This window comes from Anguilla anguilla, chromosome 8 (genome assembly GCF_013347855.1).
Source record: "Anguilla anguilla isolate fAngAng1 chromosome 8, fAngAng1.pri, whole genome shotgun sequence".
Classification (NCBI taxonomy): domain Eukaryota; kingdom Metazoa; phylum Chordata; class Actinopteri; order Anguilliformes; family Anguillidae; genus Anguilla; species Anguilla anguilla.
The window spans coordinates 49,051,108-49,072,408 of NC_049208.1; positions in this window are offsets into that span (position 1 = coordinate 49,051,108).

A 21,301-nucleotide genomic window follows, 5' to 3' on the forward strand; every position below is an offset into this window, starting at 1 on the left:
ATCTCATCTTCTTTCATGTGTTATATTCTCATTCCTCTGGCATGCACAGTCTCTGTTCATCTGAATGACAAAACCTGCAGATTGGCATTATTGAGTCACACGGTCGTGTGGGATGTGTGCCACAAAATACGGACTCTCATACTTGTCACCAAACAAAACACCACTCCTATATTATTTTACGTACTTTTGTCTGTTAACCTTTATTTTCTAATTCTTTCACCATGTGTTGGCTCTGTGTGTACGTCTGAATTAAACCAGCAGATCTGCATTATTCTGTCAAATGGTTTTATGACGTGTGTCTGATTAATTAAAGCCAAAACTGGGAGGTACATTATGTGCAATTTTTTTATAAGACATTTTGTAGTACAGTATAAAACAGAACAGCAGGAGCCAATTACGCAGTGTCATTGACCAAACTGAGGAGGTAAAGCACTGAGTTTTCACCTGGGTAGCCTACTGAAGAATCTAATACCTGATTGGTGAGAAGCTGTCGGTACAGAGCTGAAGGACCAGTGAGTATTCAAATACAATCTTATTATTCTCTGAAAGTACACTTCTGGTTCTGTAGGTTCACACTGATATTTTTCTTGTGTTTCCCTTCTTAATATTCTTATAAGCTGAAAATGAGGAAAATAATTGTTTCAAAGTACCCAGAAACATCCCCAAAGATGAGAACTGACAATTGAAACAGAAATGTTTCTAGATTAAACCACAATGTTTGAAACAAAAATCTTATATCATATCTTTGTACATTTTGGTTAATTGTATGTTTAGTTAAAAATTCTCAGTGCAAGTGATGAAAAAAGGGAAGCTTTAAATAATACATCATTTCAAAGTAGTTATACAATATGTTAACCTTTGATGAAGTGTCTTTGGAATGTTTTTAAAATTTCCTTTTCTGTGTTCTAAAACTCTTTTCAATTAACAGCAGAGACTGTTGGAGTGTGGAAATGTTAGAATTAGAATGCTCAGTTAATTTTTGGTTTACAGTAATGACAAAATACAAAAAATGAGAAATAATGAAAATTCCAACAGGATACTGCATTTGTGTGTTTGTATATATATATATATATATATATATATATATATATATATATATATATACATATATATACATATATGGGTTTTACAAGGGTTCTTGAGTTCACAATGCAACTCAATTTTGCACATGCGTACACACAAGCACACGCACATGGCTAATTCTTGGATCTTTACTTCAGTTGATTAGCTCTTTGTCTGATTCACTAACTTTGGGGCCAAAATTTTGTTCATGCATACCATAATGTCAGTCATCCATCACTCGTACGTGTTTACCAATTGATACAGCTGAGTGGAATAGCAAACAACAACACAAGCCATAATGCCTCCTGAAACAACGAACAACAAATAAAGATGTTGCATTTTACAAGATTACTTAAAGTAAAAGAGCAAAATGCGTTCCGCAGTTTTCATGTCTGAATATGAACAATCTGCCACCAGCCATTCTGCATTAGCACTGTCCTGCTGGCGCCTCTATGTAGCTGTATACAGTATATATATGTATATGTGCCCACAATATTATTGGGTTATAATTAAGAATGAACACACAAGAAGAGGAAATACAATTCATCAATCTTTCTTTTACTTAGGAATGGAGGTTCAACATGACAACGCGTGTACGTAGTGCCAAAAGGATAGAATAAACAGGTGTACTCTACAGGTCTGCTAACAATTGTGCAGGTGAGTAAAATGACATTACTCCAGCACAGCAACAAGCTATGTTGCTGCAGTACTCGTTGAACAATGATTGACATGAACAACATTGAACAGTGTTGTCTGATATAAACCAACACAGCTCACGCTCCTGTTCACTTATCCTGAGGCCCTGTATTGAATATCAGTGAAATTATTCTTGGCCCTGAAGTACATTATCTGGCCATCTACTATTTGATCTATCATTGGTTTGGAATTATGGCACCAAGCACATTAAGTTAATTATATTTTCACAGAACTGTGAATGGACAGCAGGTAGGCATAAGGAATCTTCTGTGTCATGAGGGGTACCAAACACAAACTGCACTAGATGGGCAGTTTGTCTGGGATTTCCAGCTTCATTCTCAGTTACTTACACAGCCCTAACATAACATAATGCTCCCATTTGATAACAGAGTCTCTCATAGGAAGTATTGGAACTCTACAGTACAGTCTGTGACATACAGTGCAGACCACAGCAGCTGTGACTGCAAATCAAGAGCTCCTTCCCAGTGTACATAAACAGGACTATAGCACTGACAATACACTTTTTCAGGAGGTCAGAAGTGTTGAAACACTTGATGTGCCTTTTATTGTCGTCTTCATCTGACACAGGCCTGCTATTTCACACAGGTATATAACGCGGAGTGTCAGATTTGAAGCAAGAGAACACTGCATGTGACATCTAAAGCAGATGAACTGTACTATATATGACACCTGAAGCAGAAGAACTCTACTGTGTGTGATGCCTGAAGCTGGGGAACTCTACCGCATGTGAAATCTGAAGCAAGGGAACTGTACTTATGTGAACTTCAAAGCAGGGGATCTTCATGTATTGCAGCCATGAGCAAAGATGATGCTCAGATATCTCTTCTGACTTGGAATATAAATGGCCTTAAAAGTAAAGTGGCTTACATCAGAGATCTACAGACAATTATAAAAAGGAAAGTAGACATTGTCTTTCTGCAGGAGACTCACATTGGACCAAAGGACACTTGGTTACTCGACAAGTTAGTAGAATGGTACGCCTTCTTCACAGTGCATGATCCAAAAAGGAAAGGAGTAGGCATCCTCATTAAAAATTACATTGATTGTGAGTTCATTGAGGACGATATACATACATTTGGAAGTTACAGTATAGTAAAATGTAAAATACGAGGCCAGCTGTACACCCTTGTGAATGTGTATAACCCTCCGTCAGAGAGAGATATTGTAGACACACTCTTGCCATACCTGCATGAGTGTGCTGAAGGAGTGTTGGTGATTGGAGGAGACTTCAACACTACTCTCAACCCGTACTTGGACAGGACACCTACAGAAACACAGGACCACCATGCCGCTTTGCGAGAATGTGTTGAGAAATTCACAGCATCCCTCAACCTTGTGGATGTCTGGAGAAGAATAAATCCAACAGAAAGAAAATTCACTTACTCTCATAAAAATAGCAAGTCCAGGTTAGATTACATTTTCATGCAGGAAGAGTCCATGTGGCGAGTTAACACCTGTGAGATCCTTGATCTTGAACCCTTGAAGATCCATGACACCGTCAAGTACTCGGACCATAATCCTGTCTGTCTCCAGCTTACCTCAACACCGTCCAAGAATCTAAAAACCAATGGGTTAATGAACACAGATTTTTTAAACCAGATTCTTGATTTTTCCTGTGGCAATGACCGAATCAAAAGTGTTGACATCGCAATGGCTGCACAGTCACTCCCTAACCCAAAACACCCAGGACCTGATGGCATTCCAGCCGGTTTCTTTAAGAGTAACTATCCCCTTATGGTAAATTATTTCAAAGTCCTGTTCAACAAAATACTTGACAACACAATAGATGATGTAGCTCAGATGTCCTTTAATCGCTCGATCACATCTTTGGATGACACCTCCTACCACTTCTTCAATGTTGACTATTTGGTCTTGGCTACAATACTGGCCAGACCGCTGGAGACGCGTTTTAAAATAATAATAGCAGCAGAAACACAAAAGAAAATCAAGGGTCTGATAGTGATCCATCCTGGAAGAATAGAGAAGGTAAGGTGGTCCTTGCTGGAGGAGGCAATAAAGGCTCTAGAAGATCCCATTCTTGATTCCACCATTGTTGACAAGCTGCTGAGAAGATCAGACCAGGACCAGGACCAGGAATTCATACAGCTGCGCCGTGGCTGTCCGCTCACCCCAGCCCTGCTCAAACTGCATGTTACATACTTCATTCTCAAAGTGCAAACAGATGAACTCTTCCCATCAGGCATGACTGTCGGAATTCTCATCTATGGTGAAACTGTCATAATGAGCCTTTCATTCAAAGCCAATGAAAAACTGAAGGTAAGGCGGTCTTTCCTGGAGGAGACAAGAAGGGCAAGACAAGATCTCATTTCTGCCATCTTTGACCAGCTGCCGAGAAGATCAATGCAGGATGAGGATGAGGACCAGGACCGATTATACAAACAGCTGCGCTGTGACCATCCACGCACCCCAGTCCTGCTCACTCTGTGTGTTGCACACTTGATGAGCAAAGAGCGAACACGTGGTAGATTCTTCCCAACAAGGCCGAAAATCAGTAATCTCACCAACAGTAAAACTGTAATGATCAGCGTTTCATTCGAATGAATAGAATATAGCAGCTGACAAATGTTTTCCCAGAATGTCCAGACAGTAGTAAAACAGCAAAAAGGACTGCATATATGACAAAGTTGGGGTTAAAATGTTTGACAATAATTATGGTGCATGCTCAGTCCTTTCCTTCTGGGAAAAACCATGTCAGTTGTGGGTTTGGGTTACTTTTTAGTATAGTAGGAAATTGAGAAATGTGTGAATGTAATTTTTACATTGTTCCGTCAATATAAATGCTATGACACATTATGCCTTATTGGGGATTTTGAAATATGAGAAATAAAAGATAATTGATTAATTGGTGTGTTGGTTTAGCTGGAGGAAGGAGCTACCTGGATGTAGTAGCTCTGATCCCTGGTCCAAGTTAGTCTGTGGTGGGATCTCAGTGGAAAAGGTCATAGGTTATACAACAACTGAATTGTAATTTATCAAGAATTTAAGTGTTCTTGAAAGTATATGCAACCTGAAATCTTTCGTTGTTTCTTTTTTTTTTGTTAGTTCGTGTATGTCTATGTTTCCGTGATAAAATAGCATATCTCTGCACTGCCCACTGTAAATAAATTCCAACACTGGTTTTTTTGGGGGATAGCATCGACTTAAAAAAATCAACTTCCTGTGCCTCTTATTCGGCAACGTTTACCCTCGCTCGGGTAAACAGTGTTAAATTATATATGTTTTTGTGTGTGTGTGTATTTTCACTAACAGAACTAATCAATATTATCCATAGTTCACAGTTACTGAATAATAACATTGTAGTTCAGATGGGAGGGGTCTGGACTAGTGAGGGAGTTCTGCCTAAGCTGTCTCTCAGAACCAGGAAATCTAACCTTATTGACCTTATTTGGGAGACCAGTGAACATGACAAATGATGATTGGCTGAGCTGAATGCAAAAACCAAGTGATGTGATATCACTGTTATGAATAACTCACAAATTCATAAAGAGATGGTTAACTCTCCTCGTTTTTATCATTTCCATACAAGTAATTGATTACACTTGAAAAACTCAACAAAGTCATCTTCTGACTTACTTGAAAATATACTGCCAAATATAATATTGATATGTATTTCAATAATAATATATTTCTTAATCCCCCCCCCCCCTCACAATTTGTGTAATGTGCAGGGGGGTCAATGGCAGATACTTCTTTAGACTTGATTGAATGAAAGCAAAAGCATGATTAAAAACTGTGTGTGTATATATATAAATACACATACTGCATAAACTTCACATGCACATTGAACATTGGTCTGTGCCATTAAATAATGCTGAGGCGCTATCTAGAGGCCAGCACTGAACTGCAGGCTGTATGAAGATACAGCGTGGAAGTGTGCACTTCCTGTGTTTACAACTGGAGGTCTGTGGTCCACAGGGGGTTTGTGAAGGTACCACCGCAGATCTGAGATCACACCCTCTACTCCACCTTCGAGCCTGGGTGGGGGTCCATGGATCAGAAATGGTTGAAAACCCCCAATGTACACAGTGTGCTATCATAATGTTTTCCAGTAGGGCTGGATTGTCCCTGCAGACCAAAAAAAAGGGACATAAAGTAGGATATACTCCCCACAGACTTGGGCACTGATGAGTCAAATTCATATGGAGTATGTGACATGTTCTCAAAGACCCCATTTTCACCTGGTCATTTCAAATGACTTCTTTCTAGATTGAATCTGAATAAGACTTAACCACATTGCACTTAGACTTGGTAGTCAGATTAATCTTTGGTTAGCCAAATTGAAATCCGATTGCTGTTTGCATGTAAAATGCAAAACCTGAATAACCCTACTTCCTGTTTTCTTCCGCCTCTAGAAGAACAAAGATTGTAGCCGCTTCCAAAACAGCAAGCTTTATGGCATTTTTCAGTTTCTTGAAATTAAGGAAAGATGTCATATCCGACAGACAACATACAACAGAAGATGGCTGTCCTCCCTGGTTGCAGCCACAGCAAAGTTTGATTTCTGTAACTACTCTTATAGTAGGTTTGTTCTGAAAAGAATTATCCTTCCATATTGCTATTAAGAATAGTTTCAAGCAATGCATCTTGAGAGCATTCACAAGTGCATTTTGATGTAGATAACCCCGATCAGAATATAATCCAGATGCTCAAGATGCATAAAACGACCATGTGTAAATGACACAGAACCAGTCATATATATTACTGTACATGCCCCATGTTCCCCAAGGCTCCACAGCCACAGACATACGTGTTACATGGATGACATGCAGTCCTGTGCTGTTAGGGCATGTTTGGCTTCTATACACTTGGACATGTCTTTGTAAAAAAAGAGGTCAGATCAAACACATTACAGCACACACTCTTACAACAACCACGTTTATTGATTACGTTCACCTCATTGAAAAGAAGGAACATGATTGCAAATCTTCACAGAAGAAAAAAAGTTCTTCACTAAAACATGAAAAGAAAGTGCAAAAAAAATGTTTTCCCCACACGTATACATGCACTCTTCAAAACCTACTCAGAACGCAATTTTGCGGTGGTGAAGTGGTTGTACAGTTGGGAATCAAACCAGATAAAAGTAGGTTTGTTCCAGAAGAGAGCATACTGGGTCCTGCAAGCTTGGGAGTTCCTCAGTCACCCGTTAAGATGAACCAAGAGAGGTGTAGATATATAGCCGTAAGTATTGTGGCAGCCGCCCGGAAACAGACAGGGGAGTGGTGATTGAGGGGAGGTACGTGGTGGCGCGCTGGCCACACCCCCGAGCCTTATTGGGAAGTTCCGGGGCTAACCAGATGCACCTGCATCCCATTTGACCGGCAGATTTAAAAGGAGAACAGCCCTAGCATTCGGTGTGAAGTGCCAAGAGGGAAAAGCGCTGGAGAGAGAGAGAGAGAGTGAGTGGAAAAACGAATTACTTTGGATATATGAATTTGACTGGAACGAACGGACAACCCTGCACGTGGAACGACCCCCTTTTTTTGGATGAGGAACTGGCTTTGGAATACGGACTTTTACGGACTTTGGTTTACGGTTTGTGGACTGTTCCCTAACCACCCCCCTTCCCGGAGTTTGTTAATTCCCCTGATAAACTATGGGTACCATTTACCTTGTGTGCTGCACTTTTGTTGCTGATCCTGGGTGGAGTTGAGACCCAACACCCTTGGTCCTGCTACAGTATCTTTGCACACATATACTCTTGATTGAAGTTTGATTATGATGGATATATGTAGCCTCACAGGACTTGCATTTTCCGTTCACTTGTACAGTAGCTTGTGATGTCACTGCCTGGAGGCGGGTTCATCCCAGTCCACCAGCTATGACAGTTAGCAAGGCTCATACAGTACAAAACACGAGTCCATCAATGGAGATTGAGAAGCAAACCCTGGGGTCAGGGATTACCGTTTATTTGGGGTTTTAGTTCAGAGGACCTGGGTCTTTGGGTGCAGGCAGGGCTACATTTCATCCAATTAGCAAGCACCATTCTCCCAAGCAACATATAAAACCAAGTGAATGCAGGGCTGTGTGAGTCATCACAAGCTGTACACCATGCTCCATAAAGCTTGTTCACAACATGTCCTCTTATTCGGCTTCCTGCTGTCCTGCTCAAGATGCTCTGCGAATATTCAGTGCACAGTGTGAGCTGATGTGGGGAGGTTTTCAGTCCGAACTTCTCACCTTATTAGCCCTGCCAGTGAGGTTGCAAACCCTTCTCTCTCGCGCCCCCTGTCCACAAAATAAGAGAATGTACAAACAGGAGAACAGGAGCAGAGAATCAGCTCATTACAGGGGCTACAGTTTCTTTCACAGCCTTTTCTGCCATCTGGAGTAAAAACCAAAGTACTGCACTGTCACTACTTTCTTAAACTGGAACCCTTCATCCATTGAAAGCTTTGCATTCCTAGAATCCTTCTGATATGTGTTGACCATTGGAGGAGTCCAACAATGAGGCAGGCCCCAGAAAATCCAGTTATGTAGTGGAATGCACTTCAAAGAATGTCATATTGGATTTGAAATAAGGCAATAAACATGAGGTTAAGGTGAAGACTCTCTGCTCTAATTTGAGGACATTTACACCCACATTGGGTGATCTGTGTAGGAATTCAAACCTTTTTATACGTAGTCAAACCCCCCCCACATCCATATTTTCGGGTACTGGAAGTAATTTGACAATTGGCTGCACAGTTGTTTCTTGGCCGACTGTGTTGTGGCATTCATTTTGCATTTGGAGTCTGTTGCTGTTGTCTCTCTAAATGAGGACCAAAGAAGTGTCAATGCCTATAAAGCAGGTCATCATGAAGCTGGAAAATCAGACTAAGCCAATCAGAGACATTCCTCAAAATATTGGGTGTCTCAAAATCAACTGTTTGAATGCTTGTTATGAAGCCGGAACGTACTGGTGATCTCACCAAAAGCAAACAACATGGTAGACCATGAAAGACCACTACAGTGGATGACAGAATACTTTCAGCTGTGAAAACTCCTTTTCGTCTGTTGAAGAGATCAAGAACACTTTCCAGCACGTAGGCCTAGATGTTTCAAAGACTATCATAATGGGATGGCGACGCAAGTATAACCTCAAAGAGCTTCCTCCCTATGCTTGCATGTTCTCACACGGTTTCCCAGGTTTCCCCAGGTGTGGGTATTCCCACACACCAAAAAAAACGGCCAACTGCTCCCACGAAGCTAGGATGGGACAAATGCTGAGACACATTTCCCCACAGGGTTGAATAAAGTGCTATTTAACCAACTTCAAACTGACTTTAAACATAAAGACCAGAAAGAGTTAGAGAGTTAGTTTGCTTAAAAACACAGATGAGACAAGTGTTAACTTTTATGAAAGTGATGGAAAGAAAGGAAAGAAGCTGCTCATGATGCAACCCCCCCCCCCCCCCATATGTGAAACAGGGGGGATGAGGGGCTATGTATAAGAAGTGCTGTCATCTCTACATGTTGAAACCCGAATGTAATAAAATATGCTTTAATAAAAGCTGAAAATCTGCACTTTAACCACATATGAATTGATTACAAATCTAAAATTAAGGAGTACAGAGCCAAATCAAGGAAAAATATGGCTTTGTCCCAAACATCATGGAGATCACTATATATACAGTACATGGCAAAAGTATTAGGCCTCCTGTGTGTTTACAAAAAAATTAATTTAGGTAGAACAGAATTCAGTTAACACTGGCTGATTTACTAAATAACAAACCAAAGAACAAACACTTTTTTCAATTCCTACTGACTATAACAATATTATTTTTTTATTTAACCTTTATTTACCCAGGGTAGGTTCACTGAGCACGGATGCTCTTTTGCAGGAACACCTTGCTTCACACTCATACACATTCACTCCTGGGAGCTGCCCAGTACAACCACAATCCTCTATTGTTGGCCACTGAGCGGCTCCACTGGAGGGAGAGAACATTTTGTAGCCAATTAAATCAGGGGATGATTAGGTGGCGAGAGCCAGATCTGGGATTTTAGCCAGGGCACGGAAGGACCCCCTACAGAATGCGTGGCGGTATGGCTTCTGGCCAAAAAGGTTAGTTTTACTTTGGCAGATGCACGTCCTTTTAGACAAGCAGATTGTAGTCGCCGTTTCACTGCAGTCAGGGAAACCGGCTTCTCTCTGGTTGCATTGAGTTCTTCCTGTAGTTGTGGTGCATTTTTATGACTGTTTCTTTTGCTGGACTTCACAGGATATTCGTCTTCTGCCTCTGATGTTATCCTTCTTCTCCCTGATCTTCTCCTGCTGACACCACAGCCCATCATCCAGACCTTCCCGAAACATCCATCCATCCATCCATTACCTATACCTGCTTATCCTGAGCAGGGTCACAGGGGGTGCTGGAGCCTATCGCAGCATGCATTGGGCGAGAAGCAGGAATACACCCTGGACAGGCCGCCAATCTATTGTAGGGCACACACACCATTCACTCACATACTCATACCTATGGGCAATTTAGGGTCTCCAATCGGCCTACCTGCATGTCTTTGGACTGTGGGAGGAAACCGGAGTACTCGGGGGAAACCCACGCGGACACGGGGAGAACATGCAAACTCCACACAGAGAGGCCCCAAGCCGAGATTCAAGTCAATTTAATTACCCCTCCACCTTCCTCCCACTCCTTCACCTCCCACTTTGCAAAATGATTGGACAGACTTCCAATAATTTGTTTTAGTCTAATTAAAGCCAAAGGAGGGTTTGTTGTTCAATAAATGTGCATATATTATATATATATATATATATATATATAATACACTCACCGGCCACTTCATTAGGTACACCTGTTCAACTGCAAGCTGCACCCGTTAACGCAAATATCTAATCAGCCAATCATGTGGCAGCAACTCAATGCATTTAGGCATGTAGACATGGTCAAGACGATCTGCTGAAATTCAAACCAAGCATCAGAATGGGGAAGAAAGGTGATTTAAGTGACTTTGAACGTGGCATGGTTGTTGGTGCCAGACAGGCTGGTTTGAGTATTTCAGAAACAACTGATCTACTGGGTTTTTCACGCACAACCATCTCTAGGGTTTACAGAGAATGGTCCGAAAAAGAGAAAATATCCAGTGAGCGGCAGTTCTCTGGGCGAAAATGCCTTGTTGATGGCAGAGGTCAGAGGAGAATGGCCAGACTGGTTCGAGCTGATAGAAAGGCAACAGTAATTCAAATAACCACTCGTTACAACCGAGGTATGCAGAAGAGCATCTCTGAACGCACACCACGTCAAACCTTGAAGCAGATGGGCTACAGCAGCAGAAGACCACACCGGGTGCCACTCCTGTCACCTAATGAATTGGCCGGTGAGTATATATATATATATATATATATATATATATATATATATATATATATATATATAACAGATGGTTTATTACATTTGCACATGCCCAGAAACATTTGAAATATTCAAAGCAGGCTAGCTCCCATTAGTCCATTTCCAGCATCTGTCAATTTCGAATAGTGACTTTTGAAGGCCGATCGGGCCAGTCTGCTCAGAAGTCTGCAGCTGTTTGTAGATTTCCATGGAGCCAAAACCTGAAATGCCTCCAGGGCTGAATTTATTTATTGATCCTAGATTGGTCACCGATGGTTCATCTGTAATTCAGTTTCCCTTATATAATAGTGTGTACACCGTAATCCTTTGCACACAGTAATGACGATGTGCGATAGATTACCGAGTCTGTTTCAGGACCGTCCAACATGAATAAACATTTTTATCCGCTTCTGAGCTGCTGCATACATCACAATTCATAATTATTCCATCCCCATCAAACATCTCGGACAAGAAAACGTTGCCATAAAGGTATGAAAAATTTAGAGAATTTGATCCGCCGTGTCAGCCGAAAGTAGAACATGAAGTTCTGCACCCTGACCACATGGGTGCGCTGTAAAACCGTTTTAGCCACGATTTTCATACTTTGCTTCTCTCTGCCAGGAAATAAGAACAGCGCTCTGGCAAAAAAAGAGGATCAGTACAGGGCAATCTTGTTTACAGCCCCTTCTGGACACGCTAACTGGTGTGCCCCAAATTAGCACCACACGGTCCGTTCAGTGACAGTTTTGAGGTTGACTTCAAGCGCAGACTAAAGACTCATCTCTTCAAGCTGCACCTCTCCCCACCCCTCCCTAGCCTATAGTTTAGGCTAATGCGATCACGTTAGTTTTTATTTGGCAGGATTGTTTTTGTCTGATTCTGATTAGGCAAATGTGATTTCAGTGCTAGTTTGTACTTGGCAGGATTGTTTGTTTGTTTGTTGAACAGGTTACCCTACAGGGTTGGATTCCTGATCTATCTGGTCACTTCTGGCACTACGGTCTTTACTTCACTCTAGTGTGTTTCTTTTGCACCTCTGCACCTTGAACTGATGTACTTGTTGTACGTCGCTCTGGATAAGAGCGTCTGCTAAATGCCTGTAATGTAATGTACTGTACTGTAATGACTTTGTTTTATTATTATTATTATTTTGCCTGATTAATAGTATTGATTTCAGATATCATCCTCAGTGCATTCTTGTAATTAACGGAACTTGTTTTTTTCTCACCTCGCTAAAAAAGTACATTGTTAGCCTACTTGACGATGTGAGGGAGGGAGGGAGGGATTGAGACAGAGAGAGAGAGAGAGAGAGAGAGAGAAAGGGAGAGGGAGGGAGTGTATGCTTTGACAATAATTACATTTGTATTTCATGCCAATAAAGCAACTTGAATTGAGAGAGAGAGAGATCTCCAGCTGATGAGCTTCTCCTGCTCTGACTGCTGAACCTCAGCTTGTTAGCAGCCCTTACAATGGGGGCCAACCTGCGAGACAAAATGTTGCTGCTGAATATGAATGAATATTGTTGGGCCAGCAGAGGGCGATATGTCCTCCCGATTTGGGATCACCACCCAATTGGATTGGACAATCACCACCTGAAGCTCAACCCGGGTAAGACAGAGCTAATCTTCATTCCTGCTCTAACCTCTCCCCTCATTGATTTCTCCATTTCCCTAGGGAACACCTTGGTGACGATGTCACCCTGTGCCAAGAATCTCGGAGTGGTGATGGACAACAGGCTGTCCCTCTCCAAGAACATCGCAGTGGTAAGCCGGGCATGCAGATTCATCCTGTACAACATCCAGAGAATCCGCCCCTTTCTCACCACCTACTCAACCCAGCTCCTGGTCCAAGTAATGGAACTATCCCGCCTGGACTACTGCAAGTCTCTTCTGGCTGGCCTACCGGCATCTGCCATCAGACCCCTGCAACTCATTCAGAATGCTGCAGCTTGTCTGGTCTTGAACCTCCCCAGACACTCCCACGTCACCACCCTACTCACTACCCTCCACTGGCTGCCCGTTATGGCTCGCATCAAATTCAAAACATTGGTCCTAGCATACCAGGCAGTCAAGGGATCAGCCCCAGCATACCTCCACAAGATCTTCAAACCCTACATGCCAGCCAGATCCCTCCGTTCCCCTACCTCAGGACGCCTGGCACCTCTCCCTCTTCGCACTTGCACTTCCCGGTCACGTCTCCTGTCTGTTCTGGCTCCACGATGGTGGAATGACCTTCCCGTGGAGGTCAGAACAGCTGAGACCCTGACCACCTTCAAAGGACTACTGAAGACTCACCTCTTCAGGCTGCACCTCACCTACCTCCCTGTAGTCTCTAATTGACTATGTAATCTTAGGGTTGTAGCTAGGTAAGCTGTTTATCTTAGTTGACTTAGTTATTGCACTTGTGCCTACTCAACTATTGTTTGTATTATTTTCATAGACCGCTTTGTTGCTGTTTTTAGAATAGAATAGAATTTCTTTGTACTGGTGCATACAACGAAATTCAGGTGCACTGCCTCAGTGGAGCTCAAATATACAAAATGAAACAAGGTAATAAAAATATAAAAGATAAAAAAAGGAAAAAGAAATACATTTTGTTTGTGTTAATCAGATTAACCTACAGGGTCCAAGTTAAATTATGCGGTTGTTCCCTGCACTTGGAACGGTACTTCTCTCTAAGTTTTTCAACACACTTGTTCCTGGTTATGGTTATACACTTTGCTGTACGTCGCTCTGAATAAGAGCGTCTGCCAAATGCCTGTAATGGAATGTAATGGGATGTTCAATCGAAAAAGTTTTTTTTTTGGCCCAGCATTATGACACCTGTAATATGTTCAAATTGAAACAGGAACAAGTGCATACATTGTGATTAAACAGACAAAGAGGATATGCAAATGTCTGATTTGCAAATAAAATTGACTGTGATGCATTTATATAAGTCTCTGATAACCATCTGCTGTTTCTACAGAATAAAAGGGCTCTGAGATGCACAGTAGAAGGACAGATGAGTGTACGGCTATGGGATCTTCATTTGTGTAAAAGCTTTTTATGTGTTTTATTTGACATTCAAAGCAAGGAAATGTGGAAAATCTCACTACGATATGCTTCAGGGAGCTCACTCGCACTCTACAGCCAGGCTGGCCTTAGGAAAGATCAAGTCTGTTTTCCTTATTTTTTCTACATGGCTGAATTTCTAAAAAAAAAAAAAAATAAATAAGAAAAGAAATTTACTTGCAGAGCTGTTTGTTTCATTTTCTGTTTGCGCCATCGCGACTTTAAATATATGGAAAATGCCAATGAAATTTCTTTTTGCATTTTAGACGCATCATTTGAAATGGTTCCAAGCAGGGACGTGCAGAGGGGGTGGCTACAGTGGCCCGAGCCACTCCCCCTTCGTCCTCCTTGGCTGAAATGTCCCTCTGGACCAAATACATTTAAAAAAAAAAATCTTGTTGTTGTGCTGTTGCTGCTGTTTTTGTTACAATTATGATTACTGTTATTAAATATAATTAAATGTCAGAAGATATGCCAACTGGGGCAGCAGCTGCTCTTGTCACGTGAGAGACGTGACGCTAACGTTAGCTGTCAACACAACATTCAGTCACCTCACTGATACCTTCAACTGGAATTTTTCATCCAGGTACATGGTGTGGACAAGTCTGTGTGTGCATGTGTGCGTGCGTGCATGTGTGAGAAAGTGAGTTTTCATACAATGTAATGATGTAGCGTGCCGACGTCGGGGGGTTGGGGGGGACTGGTCTCACTTATAGCATGGGTAGAGGTAGCATTGAAATACATTTATGCAACACTGCGATAGGAAGACACAATCACCTTTATACAAAATAAAAGATGAAGCACTAATGAATGAGAGTGGTTTTCATATGTCCCGTCCTTTAGAAAGCAATTACTCGGTTTCCTTTATCAGATTGCAGCCAAATTCTAAAACGATGAATCTGTGAGAGAATGGATCATGGGAACTTCCTCATTTGTGAACGTGATGCCCATAATTAATTTACTCTCTGCTTTTTTTCTTAGAAAAGGGAACCATGTCAGTCAGTTTTGGACATAGTTAACACAGGCAGTCCCCTAAGGCAGCATTAGTCAGGCAGGGGGCGGGGGCTGGGGAAGGGGAGGTGGGTTCCAGACAGGTCCACACTTGCTATCTACAGCACCGCCCCACCCCCACTGCCACCCCCACCCATCTGCAATCTCACCTAGCGAGGTCGAAAGGCTGCAGCCATGTCTCATGTTGATGAATTCAGAAGTATTTCTTCTGCTTTTTTCTTCACTGACATACATTGACAAAATCTCCCAATTTGTTATTTGCGAACTGAATGTTCAACACCCCTTCCCCTGCTTTGGTAATTTTGTTCTCTGCAATAAAGTCATTCAGCAACACTGTCACTCCTTTCTGATGTCGCTACCTATGTGAATATACAATGCCTTCGGAAAGTATTCAGACCCCTTTTTCCACATTTTGTTACGTTATAGCCTTATTATAAAATTGATGAAATTCATTTTTATTCTCATTATTTTACACGTAATACCCTATAGCATAGTAACAAAGTGAAAACAGGTTTTCAGAAATTTTTGCAAATGTATTAAAAATGAAAAAAAATGAAATATCACATTTACATAAGTATTCAGACCCTTTACTCAGTACTTTGTTGAGGCACCTTTGGCAGTGATTACAGCCTCGAGTCGTCTTGGGTATCATGCTACAAGCTTGGTACACCTGTGTTTGTGGTATTTCTCCCATTCTTCTCTGCAGATCCTCTCAAACTCTATCAGGTTGTATGGGGAGCGTTGCTGCACAGCTATTTTCAGGTCTCTCCAGAGATGTTCGATCGGATTCCAGTCCGGGCTCTGGCTGTGCCACTCAAGGACATTCACAGATTTGTCCCAAATCCACTCCTGTGTTGTCTTGGCTGTGTGCTTCAGGCCGTTGTCCCATTGGAAGGTGAACCTTCACCCCAGTCTGAGGTCCTGAGCGCTCTGGTGCAGGTTTTCATCAAGGATCTCTCTGTACTTTGCTCTGTTCATCTTTCCCTTGATCCTGACTAATCTCCCAGTTCCTGCAGCTGAAAAACATCCCCACAACATGATGCTGCCACCATCATGCTTCACCGTAAGGATGGTATTGGCCAGGTGATGAGTGGTGCCTGGTTTCCTCCAGACGTGACATTTGGCATTGTGGCCAAAGAGTTCAATCTTGGTTCCATCAGACTTGTTTCTCATGGCCTGAGAGTGCTCTAGGTACCTTTTGGAAAACTCCAAGCGGGCTGTCATGTGTCTTTTACTTACATTACAGGCATTTGGCAGACGCTCTTATCCAGAGCAACGTACAACAAAGTGCATAACCATAACCAGGAACAAGTATGATGAAACCCCTAGAGAGAAGTACCGGTCCAAGTGCAGGGAACAACCGCATGGTTCAACTTGGACCCTGAAGGTTAAACTGATTAACACTAACACGAGAACAGCAACAATGCAATCTATGGAAAAAAATACAAGCAGTATTTAAGACATGTGCATTAACTAAGTCACCTACGAAACAGCTACCTAGTTACAACCCTAAGCTTAGTCATTTAAGAGATTACAGGGAGGTAGGGAGGGAAGGGGAGAGGTGCGGCCTGAAGAAGTGAGTCTTCAGTCGTCGATTGAAATGGGTCAGTGTCTCAACTGTTCTGACCTCCACGGGGAGGTCATTCGACCATCGTGGGGCCAGAACAAACAGAAGACGTGTTCTGGAAGTGCAGGTGCAAAGAGGGGGAGGTGCCAGGCGTCCTGAGGTAGCAGAACGGAGGGATCTGGCTGGCATGTAGGGTTTGAATATCTTGTGGAGGTATGCTGGGGCTAATCCCTTGACTGCCTGGTATGCTAGGACCAATGTTTTAAATTTGATGCGAGCTATAACAGGCAGCCAGTGGAGGGTAGTGAGCAGGGGAGTGACGTGGGAGTGTCTGGGGAGGTTGAAGACCAGACGAGCTGCAGCATTCTGAATGAGTTGCAGGGGTCTGGTGGCAGATGCCGGTAGTCCAGCCAGAAGAGAGTTGCAGTAGTCCAGGTGGGATAGAACCATTGCTTGGACCAGGAGCTGGGTTCAGTAGGTGGTGAGAAAGGGGCAGATTCTCCGGATGTTATACAGGAAAAATCTGCATGCCCGGCTTACTGCTGCAATGTTCTTGGAGAGGGACAACCTGTTGTCCCCACTCCGAGATTCTTGGCACAGGGTGATGATGTCGCTAAGGTGTCCCCCAGGGAAATGGAAAAATCGAGGAGGGGAGAGGATAGAGCAGGAATAAAGATTAGCTCTGTCTTTCTCGGGTTGAGCTTCAGGTGGTGATTGTCCATCCAGCTCTGGATGTCCCTCAGGCAAGCGGCGATGCGGGCAGGGACCTGTGTGTCCGATGGGGAGAAGGAGAGAAAAAGTTGCGTGTCGAGAAGCGGCTTCCGTCTGGCCACTCTACCATAAAGGCCTGATTGGTGGAGTGCTGCAGAGATGATTGTCCTTCTGGAAGGTTCTCCCATCTCCACAGAGGAACTCTGGAGCTCTGTCAGAGTGCCCATCGCGTTCTTGGTCACCTCCCCAATTGATCAGTTTGGCTGGGCGGCCAGCTCTAGGAAGAGTCCTAGAGGTTCCAAACTTCTTCCATTTAAAATGATGGAGGCCACTGTGTTCTTCAGGACCTTCAATGCTACAGACATTTTTTGTACCCTTCCCCAGATCTGTACCTTGACACAATCTTGTCTCGGAGGTCTACAAACAATTCCTTCGACTTCATGGCTTGGTTTTTGCTCTGACATGCACTGTCAAATGTGGGACCTTATATAGACAGATGTGTGCCATTCCAAATAATGTCCAATCAATTGCATTTACCACAGGTGGACTCCAATAAAGTTGTAGAAACATCTCAAGCATGATCAATGGAAACAGGATGTACCTGAGCTCAATTTTTAGCGTCATGGCAAAGGGGCTGAATACTTATGTAAATGTGGTATTTCATTTTTTATTTTTAATAAATTTCCTCTGCTCTGTTTTGTGTGTTTATATACTTCTGGGTAACTATATATTTTTGTTCATATGAATGACTTCTGAATTTAGCATCTGCTACCGCTCGCAATACATGTGAACCATTATTCTTTCTCTATCATGCAAAAAAAATGGAAACAGGTCGTGAGGAAGTGAGGAAGATTAGATGATGCTGATGTTAATGGCTCTGTCTGTCTGCAAACCAGGCCAGGATGGGGAAATGAAAGGTAAGTCAAGGTAACTCAGTTTATATATGGAACCTTTTAGCTGTTGTAACATTCACTGAGGCAGTAAAGGAAGAGAGGGATCTCTTAAGAAGACTAAGAAGGAGGATGAGGGAATCGAGAGCCATTACCTTTAACATTATATGATACACTATACACCATACTACTGTAGAAACTCCAGCATACTCTAGCCCATGTTCTACAGCCATGAGAGGATCAAGACATCAAGTGCTTCATTGGTTATCCTGGAACATTAATGGACTGAAATCTAATAAAATGAAAGGAGTATTGAAAGAAATCAAGGATTCACACATTGTCTTTCTTCAAGAGACCCATATTGGCCCAGTGACACACATGTATTTGATGAGCTGAACGGCTTCAGGAAATACTTCACAAAGTATGATGAACGACGAAAAGGAGTGGCCATCCTAATAAGGGAGATGATGGATTGGGAATGTTCATCACAGTGAAGATAATGAAGGAAGCAGGATTATACTTTGCTGTAAACTACATCGTTAACTTTACACCTTCCTGAATGTGTACAACCACAAACATGACAAACATGTTTTAGACAAAATCACATTTTACCTAAAGGGGATTGATTTAGGGGTGCTAGTAATTGGAGGAGACTTCAACACTACTCTCGACCCACACTTAGACAGGACATCAACAGCACCAAATAAACAACATTCTGCTTTGCGGAAATGTGTTTAGAGATTCACAACATCCCTCAACCTTGTGGATATATGTAGAATAATCCACCCAACAAGGAGAGGATACATGTATGCTCAAGGACTTACCAAGTCAAGGTTAGATTACGTTTTCATACAGGAAACTTCCGTCAGTTTAGTTCAGGGTTGTGAGATCAGACAAACAGAGACTTCAGACCATGACCCTATTTGCCTTAGCTTATTTTCTGGCACTCATGGTATCCTTATCTCCTTTACCCCAAATTTGCATTTAGAATCTGAGAACTTGGCTGCAAAAGCAATGCAGCTTCAAAAAGCGAAGTATGGGCATGACAATGACATCATTATGGCTACACTTTCAAAGGCACAAAACTCCAGACCCAGTGCCCTCGAGGCAAAAATAGACCCAGGTGAATGCCTCATTGGCCATTTCCTCTTTGCTGACTACAGACTGGTGGCGCAGGTTTTCATCAAGGATCTCTCTGTACTTTGCTCTGTTCATCTTTCCCTTGATCCTGACTAATCTCCCAGTTCCTGCAACTGAAAAACATCCCCACAACATGATGCTGCCACCATCATGCTTCAAGGAATTAAATGGGTCCTTATTTCACCCGACATGGATTTTGACTGTTTGGATGTTGACATGGATTCTTATTGACTGATACTGATATGAATTTCAGCTCATCCAGTACTGGCACTGATGTGATTTTTGCTCATCGGGCAGCAACATAGATTTTCCAGTCGATACTGACATGCATTCTTCTTCTTCACTTCCTAACCTGGATTCTCACTCGTCTAATGAAGATACAGATAGGGATTCCTTCTCATCCAGGCCTCACATGGGCTCATCAGATACTGCTGTCCATTGAGAATGAAATGGATATGAGGCAAAATGTGGAGGACGTGACATCACATATCATATGACCCAGCATATAAAAAGTAATACGTGAATACAATTGGAATGCCCACTTCTGAATTTAGCATCTGCTACCGCTGGCAATACATGTGAACCATTATTCTTTCTCCATCATGCAAAAAAAATGGGAACAGGCTGTGAGGAAGTGAGGAAGGTTAGATGATGCTGATATTAATGGCTCTGTCTGTATGCAAACCAGGCCAGGATGGGGAAATGAAAGGTAAGTCAAGGTAACTCAGTTTATATATGGAACCTTTTAGCTGTTGTCACTGAGGCAGTAAAGGAAGAGAGGGATCTCCAAAAAAGACTAAGAAGAGGAGGATGAGGGGAAACGAGAGCCATTACCCTTAACATTATGTAACATTACACACTCTATTAAATAGCACACTCCACACTATACTACTGCTTATAGGGTCTACCTCAGCGCATCAAACATAAATTACAAACAGGCTGAAAACTCCAGACCTGATGCCCTTGAGGCATAAATAGACCCAGATGAATGTGTCATTGGCCATTTCCTCTTTACTACCAGACTGGACAGACATTTGAAAAGGCATCTGGAGCCCTTCAAACACAAGCAAGCAGGTCAAAGCATGGCTTTGATAGAGATCTACAGAATGGAACCACAGAAGAAGGTGAAGTGGTCTTTCCTGAAGACAGCAGTAGAAAGACAGAGAGAAACCGCTCTAAAGTCCATCTTCAAAACGTTTCTGAGATGTTGAAGGAAAAATGTGTGGACAAAACACCTGGCTGAGGGAGAAATAGAGGCTTCCATGAAATCCGATTTTTTCATCTATACAGACAAAGTTTTTATCTCCCTTACATCTGAGAGTAGAGACCGAGTGTTAACTGATGTTAACTGTTAACTAAGTGTTAACTGTGAGAGATTATCAAAATATGGCTTCCTCGCTGACAGATTTTTCGTGAAGGAATTAAATGGATCCTTATTTCACCCGACATGGATTTTGACGGTTTGGATGTTGACATGGATTCTTATTGACTGACACTGATATGAATTTCAGCTCATCCAGTACTGGCACTGATGTGATTTTTGCTCATCGGGCAGCAACATAGATTTTCCAGTCGATACTGACATGAATTCTTCTTCTTCACTTACTAACCTGGATTCTCACTAGTCTAATGAAGATACAGATAGGGAATCCTTCTCATCCAGGCCTCACATGGGCTCATCAGATACTGCTGTCCATTGAGAATTAAATGGATATGAGGCAAAATGTGGAGGACGTGACATCACATATCACATGACCCAGTATATAAAAAGTAATATGTGAATACAATTGGAATGCCCATTTT